Consider the following 22,571-nt stretch of genomic DNA (forward strand, 5'->3'; position numbering starts at 1 on the left):
GTGAACTCACTTCCACTCCTCGAGTTTTGAACATCTTCGGCAATCATAAACCTTCGTTATGGCGCCGAAGAAAGCTTCAGCAACTAGGGCTGCAGTTCTGCAACCGCTGGACCCCAATCAAGAGACTCTCTCTTCGGGAGACCCGAAACCAGAAGAGGAAGGCTGTCAGCCCGACACCGCAAGAGGATGAGCTAGACCAGGAAATCAGGGACATGGAGATGCTTCATCAACAGGTGCAGAGGAAGAAGGAAAAGATGGCCAGGCTAGCAGAACTGCAAAGGAAAATAGACGAAGCCTCTGAAGAAGTTCGTCATCTTACTCAGGATGAGCAGAACCGAAGGCCTCAGCACAAAGACCTTCATCAGGAGGGTTTCTTCAACGAAGATGACTCGTATGAGAATTTCCACCATGGAAATTTTGCTTTTGATGATGCTTGTCCTCTGTCCGCTGAGCTGCAAGCTACACCTTGGCCTTCGTCCTACAAGCCGCCCCAGCTTCCCATGTTCGACGGCCATTCAGACCCGAAGCAGTTTTTGATGAGTTACGAAGCAACAGTATCTTCGTATGGTGGCAATACTGCAGTCATGGCAAAATCTTTTGTTATGGCAGTCAGGAGTGTTGCTCAAACCTGGTATTCCTCCCTTCGACCAGGAACGATCACTTCATGGCAAAAGCTGAAGGACATGTTGTTAACCAGCTTCCAAGGGTTTCAGACAAAGCCGGTCACTGCTCAAGCTCTATTCCAGTGCACCCAGGATCACGAGGAATATCTTCAGGCGTATGTCCGGAGGTTCTTACGTTTGAGGGCGCAGGCGCCAACAGTGCCCAATGAAATTGTAATTGAGGCCATGATCAAGGGACTTCGGCCAGGACCTTCAGCTCAGTACTTTGCTAGGAAGCCTCCTCAAACTTTGGAGAAGCTGCTCCAGAAGATGGACGAGTATATTCGGGCCGACAATGATTTTCGTCAAAGAAGAGAGGAAGCTTTCAGGTTTTCCGAAATGACCAGGGGCTTCGGAGGAAGATTTTATCCGAGGCACGTCAGGTCAATTCACAACTCTGCTCAAAATGATGATAAGGGGAGTCAGCAGCAAAGGCCTCAGTGCTCCTCACAGGCTTCGGGGCAACAGCAAAGCTCCTTCCGACCGCCAGCTCCAAGAGGCAGAGGAGCCAGGGGCTTCGGCGGAAGATTCGGAGATCAACCAAGGAGAACATTTTGCTTGTTCTGTGGTGAAAACAAGGGCCATACCACTAGGATGTGCCATTTTACCATCCAGAAGCAAAAGGAGATAGCCGAAGCTGCAACACAACAGGGTCAGCCGAAGCAGATCATGCATACTGCTTCGTATCATTCGCCTTACATCCCAGAATATGTAGGCAATCACCCTGCAGTTTCTGTTGCTTCGGCGAGTCAACCTCAAGCTTCCTGGCAACAGCCTCCGCCTCCACCACCGCTGCAACAAGGCCAGCAGCCAGAAGGGGGCCAATACGCTCAACATCAAAGGGACTTCAGAGAACAGTCCGAAGCTCGCACAGTCAATAGTACTGTGCCAGAGTCGAAGCACATTTATTGACAAATATCCTACCTTGATAGTAGTCTTTTCCATTCAGTTTTATTTTCTGTGTAATAAAGGATACTTTTTAAATCTCATGTAATAGTTTAGTTGTCTGCCACAAGGAAAATATATCTTCTTCACAGGCTTAAGTTGTTGAAGCTTAAAGATTTGCGATAACAAGCAGGACCTTCGAATTATCAAAAAATTATTTTAAAGAGGCACGGTATGAATTTTCCGAAGCAACAAAAAGTCGTTCTAAGGAACGCAGAGTAAGTTTGCTGAAGTTACAAAAAGCCGTTCCAAAGGGGGCGCAGAGTAAGTTTTCTGCTCAGAAGTCGTTCCAAAGGGAATGCAGAGCTTACAGCGAAAAATAAACGCTGATACCGCCTAAGTAAAAGGCGAAGCGCGAAAAGTCAACGTGAACACCGCCGAAAGTAAAAGGCGAAGAAGCTCCTAAGGGAGGCTTACAGCGAAAAATAAACGCTGATTCCGCTGAAGTAAAAGGCGAAGAAGCTCCTAAGGGAGGCTTACAGCGAAAAGTCAACGCTGATTTAAAAAGATTATGTGTTTTATTGCAGGGATGCAAGTGTATCTTCGGAATAAATACCATTTTACACAACATAACATCATCACATCATCTCGCATAGCATAAGCATCATACATCATGCTGCATATGGCACAAGAAGGGGGCATAATATCGATCTTCGGGAAAGTGCTTTGAAAAAGGGAAAATTATGCAAAGTCCCAAGGAGATACAACATTGATCTTCGAAGTGTAGCTTCGGAAAATATTTTCACGAAGCTTGAAAATTCTTCATCAGAGCACTATGGATATCGTTGTGATAAATGAAAATTCTTCTTCACGAAGCATGAAAAGAAGGGAAGGTGTTTTTTCGTCCAAGACTCAAAAACGGTATGTATGTAGAATTTCATGCATCGTAAAGAATTGAACCGCAAAAAACAAGTATATTACATTCAGGGTTACAAGATATTAAACATATTACATTTCAGATGTTTTTACAATAGTACCTAGTCTTCTCTAAGTACTACTTCCGCAGCTTCGTTCAAGAGTTGATTGACAACTTGATTCATGATAGCTTCGGCTATCTTTTTGATTTCATCGTCGTCCTTCGGGTGAGGGCCCGGAGGCGTTCTAGCAGGATCTGAAGGAGGACAGGATACGGCTACATTGCTATTACAATTGGCGAACGAAGTTTGAAATCAAAAATTACAACACGATAAAAACCATTAGTTAATACCTATTTGCCCTTCGGGCTCTGCGCTTTTCTCAGCAGCCTCGGCCACTTTTCTAGCATCATGGATGCCTTTTTCACTTTTTTGAATAATTTCTCGGGCCATTTCTCGGCCACCATTATCCCAGATATCGGTGAAAAATTTTCCACCAACTATGCTAGCTTCAGCTGAAGGGTCTTTAGCGTCTTCGAAGGACAACGCAGTTTCGGATTGTGCTAAAATTTTTACATGTTCGCATCCTTTCCTTTCTAAAATGGTGGCAATCCCCCTGGCACCCGAAAAAGCGCATATGTCTCCGCGACTATTTAAAATTTCTTCAAAGGCCTCAGCTTCGTGATTAATCCATTCAATGGGACCTTCGGGGTTGCCTCTTGTAAAGTTTTCTTCACTTGAAAATGCGCCTACGCTGGCGAAGCTAGCCTTCATTTTCTTAACGCACTCTATAGATTTGTCATAGCATCTTTTCTTGGACGAACGAAGCTCTTCGACAGTTCCTTCTAAATGATTTGCCCATTGGTCGCTAAGTTCTCGCTTCGTTTCTTCAAGTATGCGTTCTTCTTTAGCCCGGGCTAATTGCTTCCGAAGGTCGTCAATCTCGTGCTTTTGAGCTACAACTTGTGCTTTAGACGCAGCTTCGTTCTCCTTTATTTTATCTACCAATGTAACTAGAATTTTGTCCTTTTCTAAGGCTTCATTTCTTAGTTTAATTACCTCTGTCCGAAGGTTGTTAAAAGCAATTTCATAGCTCTCGTCTTCGGCATTCTTTTGTGCTCTCAGCGTGTTGCTTAGAATTAAACCCTATAAAAAAATAGTATAAAAATAAAAGAATAAATTTCAAATCATAAAATTTCTAAATGCGCAAATCTCGTACCTTCAGGCTATTATACGCAAGGCTGTCCGCAAGATCGTCCTTTGTCATTGCGCAGAGGCCAGCCTCCAGCTTCGGAAACCCCATGCTTCGGGCCATTTCCCAGCAGACGAGTAATTCTTTGTTATCTGGAAGGCAGTATAGCAAATCATCTTCATTTGTACCATTGAACACTAGTGCCCCCTTCGGATATTTCAATTCTTTGGCATAGTGATTAGCTTCAAAAACTTCTTCTTCTGATAATTTTTTCCCCGAAGCATGTCGAACAATATAATCAAGGACTTTGGGGGCAGCAGCACTGATTTCCTCAACAAAAATTGGTTCCGTCATTTTTTCTTCCTCGGTTTCCAAGGGTTTTACCTTTGTGGGCTCTGAAGGCCCAGTTGCAGTCTCAGTTTGTTGTTTTGGAGCCTTAATATCAGAAATTTCAGTCTCCGCTTCGGAAGTTTCAACAGTCTTTTTCGGAGTCGTGCTTGAGGACTTAATTGTCTCCAGAACATCTAGCACATTGACCATTCTTTTTCTTTTCGGGGTCACCGCTGGGCCCTTTTGGTTCTTTATTGTCCCAACACTTGCTGAAGGACTTAAAATTTCCAATATTTTCGTTCCTTCAGTTCTCGGTTTTTCTGCTTCCATTGCTGAGGATGCTTCAGTTTTTTCTTCGATCTTCGGCGTTGAAGTTGGTTCCTTAATTTCGGTGGCCGAAGAAGTTTCACCGGCGAACTCAGGCACTGTAGCTGGTTCAATGTAGCGTGGCCGGTGTGTGAGAACCTTTACCCTTTGTCTCTTCGGCGCTGGCTCGCTGGGAGCGGCTGAAGCTGTTTCCTGTGCAGAAGCTGCATTCTTTCTTTTTTGGCTCCGCGCCGGATAGTGGTAGTCGGGGTACATGAACCCAATTGCGTCAAACACTCGGTTCAGTCTTTTCTTTTTTCGGCCTCCGAAGGCTGCTGACAATGCAGTATCTTCGGCCTTTGAGTAAACCCCAAGTAGTTCATCACTTAAATTTTCAATACTTTTTAGCCAGTCGTCATCAGGCTCAATGAATTTATCTCCAAATTTGAAAGTATACTTCAGCCTAATAAGTCCACCTTCGTCAGCCTCCTTTATGGTCTCTTGCGGCATTTCCCACTTTTCCGCGAGCGGCCATACTCTGAAGGCAATATGCTCTTGGACCAAGTCCCTCGTTCCAATAAAAGAGCAAATAACTCCGAAGGCTCTCTGGCATTCTTCGGCAGCTTCATTCATTTCAACCTTCGGCTTCCGCAGGCCGAAGCGTTGCCAAATAGGGCGCATAATTATACCTTTAATATCGTCCCGTGTTTTCAGGTCATTCTTCACATAAAACCATTCTGTCATCTAGTCGCCGGGCCATTTCTTCCGAAAGGTTGGCACGGGGCAGCTTGACCCAGACCGAGCAACGAAGCTGTAGCAGCCGAAATTATTGTGATACTGTTCCTTACCCCAGGGCTTTGTCTCGTATAACAATTCGTGTATGTTGCAAAAACTTTTCGCATCCGGTTCTAGACCTTGGCTTCTCACCGCCCACACGAAGATATTCATCCTTATGATTGCTTCGGGGGTAAGCTGGTGAAGATAAATTTCAAATATTTTCAACACCTCTATGACAAACCTGCTCAGGGGAAATCGTAGTCCAGCTTTTAAAAAGCTTCGGAACACTACGACTTCATTTTCCTCAGGAGTCGGACAAGTCTTCTCTCCTTCGTCGGCCCTCACAATGGACAAGTCTCGGAAATATCTTCCCCTCATGTTGACAAGATGATTTGCTTTGATACTTGATTTGCCGAAAACCCCATGGCTTGGTCGCCAAGGGCGATCTTCGGAGTCTTCACCACCACTATCCACATCATAACTGTCGCTGTCATCAGTATCTTCAGATAAACCTTCCAAAATCTCTTTGGTGATTTTTTCTGTATTGGTCTTCGACATTGCTTCAAGAAATCCCAGGTTTTTCTCTTCAGAAAGAGTCAGCTTCATCTCGGCAGCAGCCTTTTTATCTTCAGACACCTTCAAAATGCTAGAAACTGTTTTTAGAGCCGAAGCTTAAAAACTTAAAAAGTCAAGCAGTTGGTGCGCAAGAGCTAAAAGTTGAGTAAGCAAGAGCAGGCGGCAAGAAAGCGTACCAAATAAGTTTGTGGTATGCTCTTATTTATATGCCCAGCGCATTGAAAATTGGAGGGCCCTGCTTGTCAGTGAATGTTGCTATTCTAGCAAAAGGAAGGTGTTTTTTCGGACCTTCGGCTTAAAGCCTTCGTCCATGTCGCAATCTAAATTTATTGTTCTAACAAATTAGTATTGCGAGGGGCTACTGTTGGGGGCCTTCGGCTTCCGAAGGTCCTCAAAAATATGATTTAACAGTGTTTCCGGAGTATAATGTGTGAACAGGTATCTTCGGACTCGAATCACAGTGGGAGAAGGATACGAAGGGTGATACAGCGCCGAAGCTGAGTGGGAAAGCTTCGGCATGATGGCAGAAAAGGAAACCGACTTAAAGATGAAAATGCTATTTAGGCCTCGGCGGATTACTATAGAATCACTACCAAATGTAAAGGGCTTGGGTGTAATTTTACATGAATTGTGTCCCATGCCTATAAATAGATGAACAGTGCTCCCGTACTGTTCACGCTGACTTGGCATTTTACTTTTGCGTCACGCTTGTACTTACATCTTCCTTCAAGCCGAAGGTACATTTGTCATTGGATATCATTTCTATTTTTTCATAATAACAATAATATAAAAAAATGAGTTAAAGATTATACATAATTGTTTACATTATCTTTTATATTTTATACGCTTCTTTCTTCATTATATGTTGTGTTTATGAAGGTATGCCCTTCATAACCTTCGTCCGAAAATCATTATACCCCAAGGGAAATAATGCTTCGAAGGACGAAGTGCTTTAATATTTATCATTTTTTGTGTTGCCTTGTTCTTAACTCATAGCATTTGAGAACAAGTCCCCAACAGTCGCCTTCCAAAAGGGGTCGCCCTCCTTTTAAAGGCAACTCTCCCTACTTGCGCCCCCAACCGTCACGGGCTGAGTCTTCTCCAACACGCTCCAAGGCCCTCCCCTGCGGCGCGGGGGCTGGGTCCCGCATGTCATACAAACCGACTCAGAGCAGAAGAAGCCAAACCGCCGCGCGTGGTGCACACGACCGCCCAGCGGTTACAAGTGACCCTCCACTTTTGCCTAGACCAACGGGCGAAAGAGGCGGGCAGCCATGCAGGCGGCATGCAACCGCGTCAAGTGGACGCGCTTCTCCGACTCCCGACACGCCAGCATGGAGGCCCAGGCCCACGCGTCACGCAACCGGCGCGCCGGATGCTGCATGCAAGCAACTGCACCGCCACTTGCGCCACCACCACGCCTCCTCGATTGCGGAACCAATACCGCGACTCGAGGCGACCCAGCGCACGACCCAGCAGCGCCAGCCTGACGCGGCGGTCAATGCGGCCAAAAGTGGGCCGGCAGTAATGACGGTGGCAGGCGGGCGGGAGCAGCGGTCACGTCGTCAGCTAAGCTCATGTCCCATCCGGGGGCAGCAAGAGAACCCCCTCTCACGGCGTGAAGACAACGCGCCCGTGATCCGTTCCTCGAACGGCTCGCGCACGCGCAACGGCCGCCCCGCCAACCGCTCGCCCCGTCGCATTAACTCTGCGGCAGGACAGGCGGCGCTTCCGGCGGGAGCAGTGGGCAACGCTTCGCCTTCGCCGTAATAACTGCGACAAAAAAGGTATGTCGCGTCGTTCGATTTCGTATCCTTTTCCTTTTTTCCTCTTTCTCTATCTCTTGCAGCAGGGACTGGGAAAGGGGGATACCCCAAAAAGGATCCTTCCCCGTGAAGGAACCAGGCTCCGAGCCTCCTTACTGATCAGAGGTTCGAAGGCTGGCCCCCCGAAGGGTTTCAACAGCCGCCTCAGATCGCGTGGGCCCTACACCCACTACTGGTCAGAGGTTCGAAGGCCGGCCCCCCGAAGGGTTCCATGGCCGCCTCAGGCTACTCGGGCTCTGCGCCCATTACTGATCAGGGGTTCGAAGGCTGGCCCCCGAAGGGTTCACAGTCGCCTCAGACGCCGAGCGAGGGATGACCAGGGGTACGTTCGATACATAACCAAGGCTCGGGTTGCGCTCCCGAGGTACCCTAGGACATTTCCGAGACCAGCGGGAGCGATCTTGTAACGGAATCCCATCAGAGGGAGGCATCGAGCCCTCGGACCCCGTCGCCAGGGGACCGGGTCCGGCAGATCACCCGCAGGTACTTTTGGGCGTGCCTCTGGGCCCCTAGCCGACCCCTAACGAATGGGGCACGGACGTCCACTCAGATTACCCGCTTGCAGCTCACCGGAGACACCATGTTCGGCGCCCATCGAGGGTAACATGGCGCTTTCCCCCCTCCTCCTTGCGGAAAGGCGACGCAGGGGCGTATGTAAAAAAGCCGAGTCTGTCCCTGATCGCCCTCTCGCCCTGTGCGGAGGCTCGGGGGCTGCTCTCGCAAACCCGGCTCCGGCCGAACCATTGACAGCGTCAACATACCAGCCCGAGAGCTTGGGCCCCGACTGTACACCCGGGCTACGGCCAGTTCGCATGAGGGAACAACCAGACCAGCCGAAGCATTACACGAGGCATTAAGACCTCGAAGGAGTGAAACCACTCCTCCGAGGCCTCGGGGGCTACACCCGGCGGGTGCGCTCGCGCGCACCCACCGGAACAAAATGCAACCGAGAAAGGCTGGTCCCCTTGCAAAAAAGTGCGACTAAAGCCTCCAAGCGAGTGCTAACACTCCCTTCGAGGCTCGGGGGCTACTGTCGGGGACCATAATTAGGGGTACCCTCAAGACTCCTAATTCTCAGCTGGTAACCCCCATCAACATAAAGCTGCAAAGGCCTGATGGGTGCGATTAAGTCAGGGATCAGTCCATTCGAGCGACTCGATCACGCCTCGCCCGAGCCTAGCCTCGGACAAGGGCAGCCGACCCCGGAGGATTTCCGTCTCGCCCGAGGCCCCCCTCCAACGGCGGACATATTTCCGGCTCGCCCGAGGCCCTGCCTTCGCTAAGAAGCAACCCTGACTAAATCGCCGCACCGACCGCCCAAGTCGCAGGAGCATTTAATGCAAAGGTGACCTGACACCTTTATCCTGACGCGCGCCCTCCGGCAGAGCCGAAGTGACCGCTGTCACATCACCGCTCCACTGACCGGCCTGACAGAAGGACAGCGCCGCCTGCACCACTCCGACTGCAGTGCCACTTGACAGAGTGAGACTGACAGGCAGTCAGGCCCTGCCAAAGGCACCATAGGAAGCTCCGCCCGACCCAGGGCTCGGACTCGGGCTAGGTCCCGGAAGACGGCGAACTCCGCTCCGCCCGACCCAGGGCTCGGACTCGGGCTAAGTCCCGGAAGACGGTGAACTCCGCTCCGCCCGACCCAGGGCTCGGACTCGGGCTAAGTCCCGGAAGACGGCGAACTCCGCTCCGCCCGACCCAGGGCTCGGACTCGGGCTAAGTCCCAGAAGACGGCGAACTCCGCTCCGCCCGACCCAGGGCTCGGACTCGGGCTAAGTCCCGGAAGACGGCGAACTCCGCTCCGCCCGACCCAGGGCTCGGACTCGGGCTCAGCCCCAGAAGACGACGAACTCCGCTTCGCCCGACCCCAGGGCTCGGACTCCGCCCTGGCCTCTGCCGAACGACCTCCGCCTCGCCCGACCCAGGGGCTCGGACTCGGCCTCGGCCATGGAAGACAGACTCGACCTCGGCTTCGGAGGAGCCTCCACGTCGCCCAACCTAGGGCGCAGGCCAGCCACGTCAACAGGAAGCGCCATCATCACCCTACCCCGAGCTGACTCGGGCCGCAGAGAACAAGACCGGTGTCCCATCTGGCTAGCTCCGCCAGATAGGCAATGATGGCGCCCCGCATGCTCTGTGACGACGGCGGCTCTCAGCTCTCTTACGGAAGCAGGAGGACGTCAGCAAGGACTCAACCGCTCCGACAGCTGTCCCTCCGCCAGGCTCCATCGCTCCTCCGACGGCCACGACATCACACCAGCTGGGTGCCAAAATCTCTCCGGCTGCCACATCGGCATGTACTTAGGGCGCTAGCTCTCCCCCGCTAGACACGTAGCACTCTGCTACACCCCCATTGTACACCTGGATCCTCTCCTTACACCTATAAAAGGAAGGACCAGGGCCCTCTTAGAGAAGGTTGGCCGCGCGGGGACGAGGACGGGACAGGCGCTCTCTTGGGGCCGCTCGCTTCCCTCTCCCGCGTGGACGCTTGTAACCCCTACTGCAAGCGCACCCGACCTGGGCACGGGACGAACACGAAGGCCGCGGGATTCCCACCTCTCTCACGCCGGTCTCCGGCCGCCTCGCTCCTTTCCCCCCTTCGCGCTCGCCCACGCGCTCGACCCATCTGGGCTGGGGCACGCGGCGACACTCACTCGTCGGCCCGAGGGACCCCCCGGTCTCAAAACGCCGACAAATGCGTTTAGCTGCATGGCTGTTGGAGGGATCCTATATTTATGAAGGAAATAAAACATTAAATACGATTTTTTGTTTCTATGCGTGCAATTCATTTTCTTTCATTGCACATTCTTTCCATCATAAATTCGTGTGCATGCAGCTTGTCTGGGACTATAATTAGGGGTACCCCCAAGACTCCTAAACTCGATTGGTAAACACCATCAGCACAAAGCTGCAAAGGCCTGATGGGCGCAATACAGGACAAAACCTCTGTCCGCTCAAGGGACACGATCTCACCTCGTCCGAGCCCAGCCTCGGGCAGGGACAGTAGACCCAGGCAGATTCACGCCTCGCCCGAGGGCCTCCTCAAGCAACGGGCGCACCTTCGACTCGCCTGAGGCCCAGCTCGGGCAGGCTTCGCGGAGAAGCAACCTTGGCCAAGATCGCCTCGCCAGCCAACCGGATCGCAGGAGCATTCAATGCAAGGATCGCCTGACACCTTATCCTGACGCGCACTCTTCAGTCGACAGGGCCGAAGTGACCGCCGTCACTTTGCCCCTCCATTGACCGACCTGACAGGAAAACAGCGTCGCCTACGCTGCTCCGACTGTTGTGCCACCCGCCAGGGTGAGGCTGACAGCCGCCAAGTCTGGCCTCAGGCGCCATAGGAAGCTCCGCCTCGCCTGACCCCAGGGCTCGGGCTCAACCTCGACCACGGAAGACGATCTCCGCCTCGCCCGACCCCAGGGCTCGGACTCAACCTCGACCTCGGACGACGGTCTCCGCCTCGCCCGACCCCAGGGCTCGGACTCAGCCTCGACCTCGGAGGAGCCTCCACCTCGCCCGACCTTGGGCTCGGACCGACCACGTCGCAGGGGGGTACATCATTACCCTACCCCTAGCTAGCTCAGGCTACGGGGAACAAGATCGGCGTCCCATCTGGCTCGCCCCGGTAAAACAAGTAATGATGACACTTCACGTGCTCCATGATGACGGCGGTTCTCAGCCCCCTACGGAAGCAAGGAGACGTCAGCAAGGTCCTGACAGCACCGACAGCTGTGCTTCTATAGGGTTTAAGCGCTCCTTCGACGGCCACGACATCACATAAATAGGGCACCAACACCTCTCTGACAGCCACGTCGGCATGTACATAGGACTCTGGCCCCTCTCTGCCGGACACGTTAGCACACTGCTATAACCCCCCATTGTACACCTGGGCCCTCTCCTACGACAATAAAAGGAAGGTCCAAGGCCCTCGTACGGGAAGGTGGCCGCGCGGGAGGACGGGCTGACGAGCAGGCTCTCTCTCTCTCTCCCCGCGAACGCTTGTAACCCCCTACTGCAAGCGCATCCGCCCTGGGCGCAGGACAACACGAGCCGCGGTTCCCCTTTGTTGTTTCCCCCTTGTGTTCCGTCTTGCGCCGACCCATCTGGGCTGGGACACGCAGCGACAATTTACTCGTCGGTCCAAGGACCCCCCGGGGTCGAAACGCCGACACAGCTGGTAACAGATTTTTATGCAGTATACCGAATTACATAATTATCTACACAGTGTAACATATTTAGTATCAGTATATATCATAAAATGTCCTTACGAGTCTAGCTGCATGGTTGTTGCAGTGATCCTAAATTTATGGAGGAAATAAAACATTTAAAAATAGAAACTGCCACACATATCTTTTCTAAATTTACGCGTATACAAGGGAACGTGTTTGACTCGTGCATGCATTTCTTTTTTGCGCACACAGACGTGGGGCGGGTGGCGCATCCAACAGCCTAGTTGAGTCGGGGCGCTAGGTTGAACCACGTTGCAGGGGTGGTCGGCCTGGGCTTCCTTTAACTATTGGAAGCCCAGGGCTCCCGTTATACCTGCCCTAAATATATATATATATAACCGACGAGGCGAAAGTCATCTCCTTCATCAACAACATCCCATTTACCAATCAACGTGACAATGGCGTAGTCATGATTGAGTTTTGGCAATTCTAAAAGCCACTCGCATCATACATCGTGTACTCATCCTGTAGATACGACTACCACTATGCACAACTTAATCAGAGGCGTTCTACAGATTTTACTCTATAGATGTAATTAACCGGTCAAGCCTCTCTCGCAAAAGGCCCCGGGAATTAGCGAGCTACACACTCTCCAAGTCAGAAGCTTGTCCAAGCAACAACATAGAAGACAGCGGAAGACAAGTTCAGGCGAACTGTGTATTTTGTAAATATGATGATTAACGAAATATATAGTTCATGACTGCAACACTTGTCCTCATCGCAAGATTCTTTTTTTATTTTATTTTTTATTCTCACGAACAAAATGGCACGCCTGGTGGGACCTAATTCTCCTCCCATCTTTGATGCGCTACAGTGGTCATCATACAATTTCTCTTCTTGGCCTAGCTCTCCAATAGCAATGGTTGATGCTTGTCGCAATAACTCCAAGAGTTCATCGAAAACAAATATTTATGTTGCTTGCACATGGCAACATGTACTAGCAGTTTGCATGATAGACTCTGCATCTGAGTCACATAAAATAAATGATTAAATAGACAAGGGGAAATAAGCTTATCTAATGGTCATTATGCATTCGGCGGAACAAGTTGAATAATCGACAGCAGGTGCACAAACCACATGACAGTGGAGAAAAGAATGTTCTCATATGAGAAAAATGATGATCCTCAAAGAGCAATCACATTCAGGGATGGAAATCAAGGTTTGGTTAAAGGATTGGATAAAATTACTATATCTCATGACCATTCTATTTCTAATGTATTTCTTGTAGAATCTCTAGGTTACAACTTGCTTTCTATATCTCAATTATGCAAAATGGGCTACAACTGTTTATTTACTGATGTTGATGTTACCATCTTTAGAAGAAATGATGATTCACTAGCGTTTAAGGGAGTGTTAGATGGTCAACTATATTTAGTTGATTTCACTGATAATAATGTTGAACTAGACACTTGCTTAATTGCTAAGACTAACATGGGCTGGCTCTGGCATCGACGACTTGCTCATGTTGGGATGAAGAACCTTCACAAACTTCTAAAGGGGAACACATTTTAGGACTAACCAATGTTCATTTTAAGAAAGACAGAATTTGTAGCGTGCATGTCAAGCAGGGAAGCAGGTTGGAACTCATCACCCACACAAGAACATCATGACGACCGAAAGGCTGCTCGAACTACTCCACATGGATCTATTCGCCCCAATTGCTTACAAAAGCATCGATGGGAGTAAGTATTGTCTTGTAATTGTGGATGATTATTCTCTCTTCACTTGGGTATTATTTTTGCAGGAAAAATCACAAACCCAAGAGAAGTTAAAGAAATTCTTGAGACAGGCTCAAAATGAGTTCAAATTGAGAATCAAGAAGATTAGAAGCGACAATGGAACGGAGTTCAAGAACTCTCAAATTGAAGGATTTCTTGAGGAGGAGGGCATCAAGCTTGAGTTCTCTTCTCCCTATACACCTCAACAAAACATTGTTTTGGAGAGAAAGAATATAACTCTTTTGGATATGGTTAGGACCATGCTTGAAGAATACAAGACATCAAATCGGTTTTGGGTGAAGGCGATTAACACCACTTGGTACTCCATCAACCGACTCTACCTTCACCGAATCCTCAAGAAAATATCATACAAACTCCTCACCGGTAAAAATCCCAATGTTTCTTATTTTAGAATTTTTGGGAGTGAGTGCTTTATTCTTGTTAAGAGGTAGAAATTCAAAAATTGCTCCTAAAGCGTAGACGGATTTTTACTTGGTTATGACTCAAACACAAGGGCATATAGAGTCTTCAACAAGTCCACTAGATTAGATGAAATTTCTTGTGACATTGTGTTTGATGAGACTAGTGGCTCTCAAGTAAAGCAAGTTGATCTTGATGAGTTAGATGTTGAAGAGGCTCTGTACATCGCGCTAAGGAACATGTCCATTGGATATGTGTGTCCACAAGAACCCGAAGAGCCTTCACAAGCACAAGATCAACCATCATATTCCATACAAGCATCTCCACCAACTCAAGATGAGGAACTGGCTCAAGAAGAAGAGTATCAAGATCAAGACAATGAGCCACCTCAGGAAGAAGTCATCGATCAAGGGGAGATGAAGTTGATCAAGAAAAGGAGGATGAACAAGAGATTCAAGATCAAAGACCACATCACCCAAGAGTCCACCAAGCAATTCAACGAAATCACCCTGTCAATTCCATATTTGGTGACATTCAAAAGGGGATAATCACTCAATCTTGAGTTGCTCATTTTTTGTGAACATTATTCTTTTGTGTCTTCTATTGAGCCATACACGATAGAGGATGCACTTAGAGATCCAGACCAGGTGGTGGCAATGCAAGAGGAGCTCAACAACTTCACATGGAATGAGATATGACATTTAGTTCCACGTCCTAACCAAAATGTTGTATGTAGCAAGTGGGTATTCCGCAACAAACAAGATGAGCATGGTGTGGTGACTAGGAACAAAGGTCGATTTGTTGCGAAAGGGTATTCACAAGTCGAAGGTTTGGATTTCGATGAAACGTACGCACCCGTAGCTAGGCTTGAGTCAATTCGAATATTACTTGCCATGGCTTTAAGTTATATCAAATGGATGTTCCTCAATGGCCCTATCAAGGAAGATGTGTATGTTGAGCAACCTTCTGGCTTTGAAGATAGTGAGTATCCTTCACATGTTTATAAGCTCTCAAATGTGCTTTATGGGCTCAAACAAGCCCAAGAGCATGGTATGACTGCCTAATAGACTTTCTTATCACTAATGGTTTAAATCGGAAAAGCTGACCCTACTCTCTTCACTAAAACAATTGACAAAGACTTTTTTATATGCCAAATTTATGTTGATGATATTATCTTTGAGTCAACTAACAAGTCATCTTGTGAAGAGTTTAGTAGAATTATGATACAGAAATTTGAGATGTCCACGATGGGGGAGTTGAAGCATTTTCTTAGATTCCAAATCAAGCAACTCTAAGAGGGCACCTTCATTTGCCAGACAAAGTACATTCAAGATATTCTCAAGAAGTTTGGAATGAAGAATGCCAAACCCATCAAGACTCCCATGGGAACAAATGGACATCTCGACCTCGACACAGGAAGTAAGTCTGTAGATCAAAAGGCATACCGATCGATGATAGGGCATCTACTCTATTTATGTGCTTCACGACCGGATATTATGCTTTCAGTATGCATGTGTGCAATGTTCTAGGCTGGCCCTAAGAAAATCCACCTAAGGGCCGTGAAAAGAATCATGAGATGTTTAGTTTACACTCCTAAATTTGGGCTATGGTACCCCAAGGGATCTACCTTTGATCTAATCGGATATTCTGATGTTGATTATGTCGGATGTAAGATTGATAAAAAGAGTACATCAGGGACTTGTCAGTTTCTGGGGAGATCCCTGGTGTCTTGGGCTTCAAAGAAACAAAATTCAGTAGCTCTATGCACCGCCGAAGCCGAGTATGTTGCTGCAGGACGCTGTTGTGCACAATTACTCTGGATGAGGCAAACTCTTAGGGACTATGGCGACAAATTGAGCAAAGTCCCTCTCCTATGTGACAATGAGAGTGATATCCGCATGGCGGACAATCCTGTTGAAGACAGCCGCACAAAGCACATAGACATCCGGTATCACTTCCTGAGAGATCACCAACAACGGGGAGATATCGAAATTGCTTATATTAGCACCCACAACCAGTTAGCCGATATCTTCACCAAGCCCCTAGATGAAAAGACTTTTAACAAGCTTAGGAATGAACTAAATGTCTTAGATTCTCGGAACTTTGATTGAAATCTTGCACATATTGCTCATTTTATACCTTTGATCATGGCATGCCTCTTTCATTTGGTACAAATGCATATTTCTTATCCTTCTTGTTCCAAAACTAAGACTAATGTGCTTCCAAGAGTATTTCTATACTTAGTCTTGAATTGAAAGGGAAATTGAGTTGTAGGCAAAGGCAAGGCTTTCGTTCCATATTCGTCAGTATCCTTTGCCCTACTCATGTATTTACTTTCATATCTTTCTTGATAAAGACCTATCAATTTCTCTATTTTGGCGCTTAATGCCAAAGGGTGAGAAATCAATAGGCCAAAGCAAAAGGACCGCACCACCACCCTGTTTTCTGAAAACTTTTTCCCAAAATTGCATTTGCAAAAACCCTCTTGACAGTTAAGGGGATAACTTTTTTAGGGGGAGCTTTTATTTAGCCAAAAGAAAATCATTTGAAAAAGGGGTAGAGTCTTTAAGAAATTAGAAATTATATTCTTATACCACTGGCTAATTGCAAAAAAAAATCAAAAGACTTTTCCAAAAGATTTGCAAAAAAATCTAAGTGGTGCAAATGTGGTCCAAAATGTTAACTATATCAAAACAGTCATATATACTTAGAACTGCTTTCATTTCAAAGTAACTTATGCACATCTGCAAAAATGCAAACTAGCTACGTTTCTATACTTTGTTTTTGCTTTGGTTTGTGTTGGCATCAATCACAAAAAAGGGGAGATTGAAAGGAAAATGGCCTCAACCATCTTCTATAATCGATTTTGGTGTTTGACGACCATCACAAAACTTATGGACTAACTAGTTTGCCTAGTTGATCTTTTCTCAGGTGCATAAAGTTCATATACATCTGTAAGTAAAATGGACCCCAAGGCATTTGGCTAAAGGGATTTTGGTGTTTGATGATCAACACGACCTGCAGACTAATGAGTGTGCTAGTGTTTATGTTTGTAGTTCACTGGATGCAAAGAGGATTAGACTAAGGCCATGAGGATGCAATAAAAAGAAGCATAGAAGTCCAAGACTCAAGAAGAATAGAAGCCCAAAAGAATCAGCGAATAAATCAAAGAAAAAGGGCAGTCAGCCAGCGCCTGGTGGCGCACCGGACTGTCTGGTGGGGCAACCGGACAGTCTACGCAAAGGGCCCCACAGATAGGCGCCCTCGGGCTGTAGCATCGGATTATCCAGTGTGCATCGGACAGTCTGGGTAATGGTTGACTGCCACAGACCCCAACGGTCGGCTGACGTGGCAGACACCGGACATTGAATAGTGCCTTGTCCGGTGCACCCATCGACAGAAAGTTGTTGCTTTCTGTCCAATGGCTAAAAATGGGGTTGGGGCTATAAATACAACCCCAACCACCTCCATTCAGTACATCCAAGCCTTCCACTCTCACACATTCAATATAAGAGCAAAGAATCAATTCCAAGACACATTCAAAGCTTCCAATCTCCTCAAGTGCCACAATTAAGACAAATGATCATTAGTGATTAGCGACTTGAGAGAGTGTGATTCGTGTTTCATTTGTTGCTATTGTTGCTTGGTTTTTTAATCGTGCTTTCTTCATCTCCTTCTAAACTCTTTAAGTGACTTGTAAAGCTAGCAAGAGACACCTAAGTGTGTGGTGATCCTTGCAGAGGTCTTAGTGATCCTTGAGATTAAGAAGAAGCATTAAACTGGTTTAAGTGATCGATTGAGAGAGAGAAATGGTTAAAAAAGACCCAGCCTCCGTGGCCTCCTCAACGGGGAGTAGGTTCATTGGAACCGAACCTCAGGAAACAAATTGTTGTGTTCATTTGTGTTGATCATCACCGCTCAATTTGATTCTTCCCCTACCCTTTCTCTAAGTTCTCTGGCTCACAATCTTTTGATTTAGCTCCCAAAGTCATCTGCATTGATTGAGCAACTCATAGCAAGAAGAACTCTCTTCCGCACTCCACAATCATTATAATTTGTTTCTAATCCTAACCTCGGGTAAAGTATGTGTTCAAATTTATAATTTACAGGTTTCGCCTATTCACCCCCCCTCTAGGCGAATTTCACTACCTACCGAGGCTCCTCAGTACCCATGTTACCATGTACGTGCCCTCCCTTAGCTATAAAACGTAGGGCACACACACTACTTAGGGATGGGCCCAGGGGACACAACACACACACTCCCCTGGGAGGACCAGAGTTGAGTCCATCTAGGGACTCAGGGATGGATAGACTCTTTTGAATCTCCTCGGAGGCATCTCCAACCGATCATAGGCTTTCTCAAGCTATCCGCAATACAACTAATAAGTGGAGTAGGGTATTACGCTACGGCGGCCCGAACCACTCTAAACCCTTGTGTGTTCTTGTGTTCATCCGTCTCAGCAGGCAAACCCTAAGCTCCTCCCTGTTCTTAGGATTAGGCAGGTGCATTCCACCACCTGGCTGGAGTTTACTCCTCGACAACTATGAATCTGGTGCTCTCTACCTAGCTAAGCCTTGGGCGTTGTGGCGCTGTGCTCCTCGGCTTTGACCTCCATGTGTTTGTCTCGTGTGTTCCTCTTCTTCGTCTCGACCGACCCTCCCCCATTTTATAGGCCAAGGATGGGGTCAGTTACCGATGGATTCTTGTGGAAGGAGTTACTGCACCGTGGTAAAATGAGGAGTTCTACCTTGATAAAATCGTGCTTGTCGATATATGCCTCGGTCGTCTGAGCTTCTCTAGACATGCTCTTTAAGACTGGCAGTGTGTGGGCGGCAAGGAGCTTTGCCGACATCATTACTCTCTCTGCGCCACACAGACCTCTGCCTTTCGTAGCCTGGGTCTCAGCGCAGCTTGTCCTGTTGTGGGTCCTGTAGATGGCCAGTGCACTTAGGCCTAAGTTTGATAGGTCATGAGTGGGTCGCAGGCCTAACGGCCCGTAGGTCATGAGTGGAAGGAGGATCGACTCCCCTGATGTGGCTCCGCACCAAGCGCAGTTAATGTGACCAATCATTTATGGTGGGTCAGTCCTAGGCCGGGTGCGAAATCCACTCGAGTGTCTTCCTTCGTTCGCCTGACCCCCCTTCTAGCTCCGCTTTGCTCAATCCCGGGCTCGGTGCCTCGATACTATTTGAGGGCGGACTCTTCCCTTGTCCTCCTGTTGACTTGTGGTCCCAGGAGTAGGGCTGGAAAATCAGCTCGTGGCTCGTGAGCCAGCTCGAGCTCGCAACGGCTCGGCTCGGCTCGCAATGGCTCGCGAGCTCAAAACGAGCCGAGCCGAGCCTGTTCTCCAGGCTCGCTTCTCTACCGAGCCGAGCCGAGCTAGCTCGCGAGCGGCTCACGAGCTGGGCAAAAACTCAGCTAACCCAATCTGGCGTCCGACTGCACTACAACCCAAGTGCTCTAGCGGCCAAGCCCAACTCGCGTCCTCTGGTGTCTGGTCCAAGTTTGAAGTCTCCTGTCTGGTCCAACTCGTCCAAGAGTCCAAGACTCCAAGTCCAACTCCAAGACGTCATTGTCTTACTGACACTAACACAGGAACACGAGGGCAGAGGCTTCGAGTCTCAACGAATCGACAACACCGGCCGCCGCCGGCGACTGCCAAACGCCACTGGAACTCTGGTGCCTTAGTCCCTTCGCCGGCGCCGACCTAGATCTGGACGCGGGCGACCGGGCGTGACGACCACCGGCTGTCTTCGCACCACGCGCGGTTGATCGGCCAGCTCCCAGCTTCTCCAATCTCTAGGCTCTGACGACAAGCACACCAGGTTAGTGCTTACTGCTCTCCTTCTTTCCTTGCCTTGACTGCTTGTCTCCTTTCCCTTCTGTTATTCTGTCTTTCATTGAATCAGTATGAAATCGAGCATCTGACCCAAAAATCATAACCCTAACTTAAGCAGTTAAGCTATTTAGTTATAGCTTCTGTCCTTCAATGAATATATCATTCATCCTTCAATGTTTAATGAACCAGATCTGATATAATTAAAAGTATTTGACACTAGGCAAACTGAAAAATAGTAGTGCACCCCTGTAGGCTGTACATTTCACTAAAATTCACTTGCACACATTCTATTATTCACAGGTACAATAAATTACAGTGTCTTGGTAATTTGGTATTGTTTGCAGATTGCTAAGTGATGGAACCTTTATCGGTTCATTCAGTTGTGGCAGCGAAACGGAGGAGCGAAATAGACGAGACTGATTCAGAGAGCAACTCCTTCGACAAGAATGATGACATGTCTAAGGATGAGATGACAGTGCTAGGTGGGAGAGGTGAGGATGTTGTTAGAGTTGATGAATGCAATGATGGCGGAGATGTGACTAAAGTCAAGAAAAGGCGTAGAGGAGTGACTAAACCAGTTAAGGTTGAGGGTGGCAGCAAAAGCAAATCCAAGGTTTGGGAGGTTTTTGATAAGGTGAATGTGCCAAATCCATCTGATAAGGAGAATCCATTATTAAAGGCAAAGTGCAAATATTGTAAAAAGCTTTATAGTTATGCACAAGGATCAACAACAACGACATTGTCAAGGCATATGAAGAACTGTGGAAAGTATCAAAAGTATATCGAAGAGAAGCTTGATCAGACTCTCTTGAACTTTGCTCCTTCAGCGACAGGTGAATCTGGTTCTGGTCTCCCTACTATCTCATCACCTAAAGATTATAATCATGAGCAAGTCAAAAAATTAGTTGCCAAAATGATTATAGTTCATGAGTATCCATTTCGAATGGTTGAGCACACATGGTTTAATATTCTCATGAAGTATATGAATTCGTTGTATGAATTTAATGGTAGGAAGACCATAAGAGTTGAATGTTTGAAGGTTTATGAGTTTGAAAAGGAATCATTAGCAAAGTTACTTAAGGGTGTGGATTTCATTTCCTTAACCACTGATCTATGGACATCTAATCAAACATTGTCCTATATGTGTTTGGTTGCGCACTACATTGATAAAGCTTGGGAAATGCAATATCGTGTGCTGATTTTTTTTAGTTAGACCCTCCACATAAAGGATATGTGATAGGACAAGCTGCTTATGAATGTGTTACTGCATGGAAAATAGAAGATAAGATTGTATCCTTCACTCTAGATAATGCTGCAAACAATGATAGTGTTATCCGTGGTTTGAGGGCTAGATTTGCAGCTAGACAAGGGAATGCTTTCATTGCAAAATACTTTCATGTCCGTTGTTGTGCACATATCATCAATTTGGTTGTCAATGATGGAACAACAACATTAGCTTCTTTGATAGAAAATCTAAGGTTAACAGTCAAGTACCTCAAGAAGTCTCCATCTCGCATGCATAAGTTTGTAGAGATATGTAGATCTCTTGCATTGCAAGTTGGAGAAGGGATGAGACTTGATGTGTCAACGAGGTGGGGTTCAACATACAAGATGTTGCGCACTGCTATAGCTTACAAAGAAGCTATTAAGACATATGCTGATTCAGATTTGAACTATAAATGGGAACCTACAACTGAAGAATGGGATTTGTTTGTTGCAATTGAGCCTATTTTAGCCTCTTTAGCTAAAGTAACCACTGCATTGTCAGCTTCTTCTTACCCCACTGCAAAACTATTTTATCCTCACATTGTGGATGTCAAAATTGCATTGAAAGCAGCAATGAGTTCTACTGATTTGAATATGAGAAAAATGGGTACTGCGACGACGGAGAAGTTCAATAAGTATTGGGAAGAAAAGAACAATGTTATGGTCATTGCTACTATCCTAGATCCAAGGTATAAGATGAGATATATTGCGTGGTGCTTTGGTAAGATTTTTGATGCATGCCAAGTTGACTTAGAGATAGAAGAAGTTAGAGGTGAATTGGAAAAGTTGTTTGAAGACTATGAGATGCAACATAGAGAGAGAAAAGCTGCTCAAAGTAAGACTAGTGCATCATCTTCCTTGACGGCTGATAGATCTTGTAGTTTGCCTTCTGCTTCATGTGAGTTTCAGTCATACTTATCATCCACTGAATCGAACCCATCAAAGAGTGAGTTGCTCATATATTTGGATGAAACAAATGTGAGTTTAGCTGACAAGGAGTTTGATTTGCTTAACTGGTGGAAGGTTAACTCACATAGATTTCCAGTGGTGTCGAGGATGGCAAAGAAGTTCTTAACTGTGCCCACTACCTCCGTGTCTTCAGAGTCTACTTTTAGCACTGAGGGTCGAACTCTAGATGATTACCGTAACTCTCTAAGCCCTTCTATGGTGGAGGCATTGGTATGCTCCTCTAGTTGGATTCGAGGTGCACATGATGGGAGTTTTACATATGTGGTATGTATTGTATTGTACTGTATTCTTGTTCTCTTTTATATTCTAGTATGTTCCTTTTTATCAATCTAATTACTCTATTTATTTTTAGGAACAAGATGAAGAGGATGATGTTGAAAACATTTCATTTCCAAAAAGTTTGGTGGAGAGCAACTAGATTATCCTTTGTAAGCTGCTGGTTGGTGGCACTTGGCAGAAGGCTGGACCGCTGGAGCCTGGAGACTTGTAGTCTGTACTTTTGCATGGTTTTCTGCTGTTCTGCACTTGACGTTGACGCCTTGCTTGCTGTAATGCTGTTGTTGGATGACTGCCATACTTATATATATTTAGCCTACTTCTGTTGGATGACTGCCAATCTGCCATACTTATATATTTATTTGGATGAACA

Source organism: Zea mays, chromosome 3, assembly GCF_902167145.1.
Source record: "Zea mays cultivar B73 chromosome 3, Zm-B73-REFERENCE-NAM-5.0, whole genome shotgun sequence".
NCBI classification, from domain to species: domain Eukaryota; kingdom Viridiplantae; phylum Streptophyta; class Magnoliopsida; order Poales; family Poaceae; genus Zea; species Zea mays.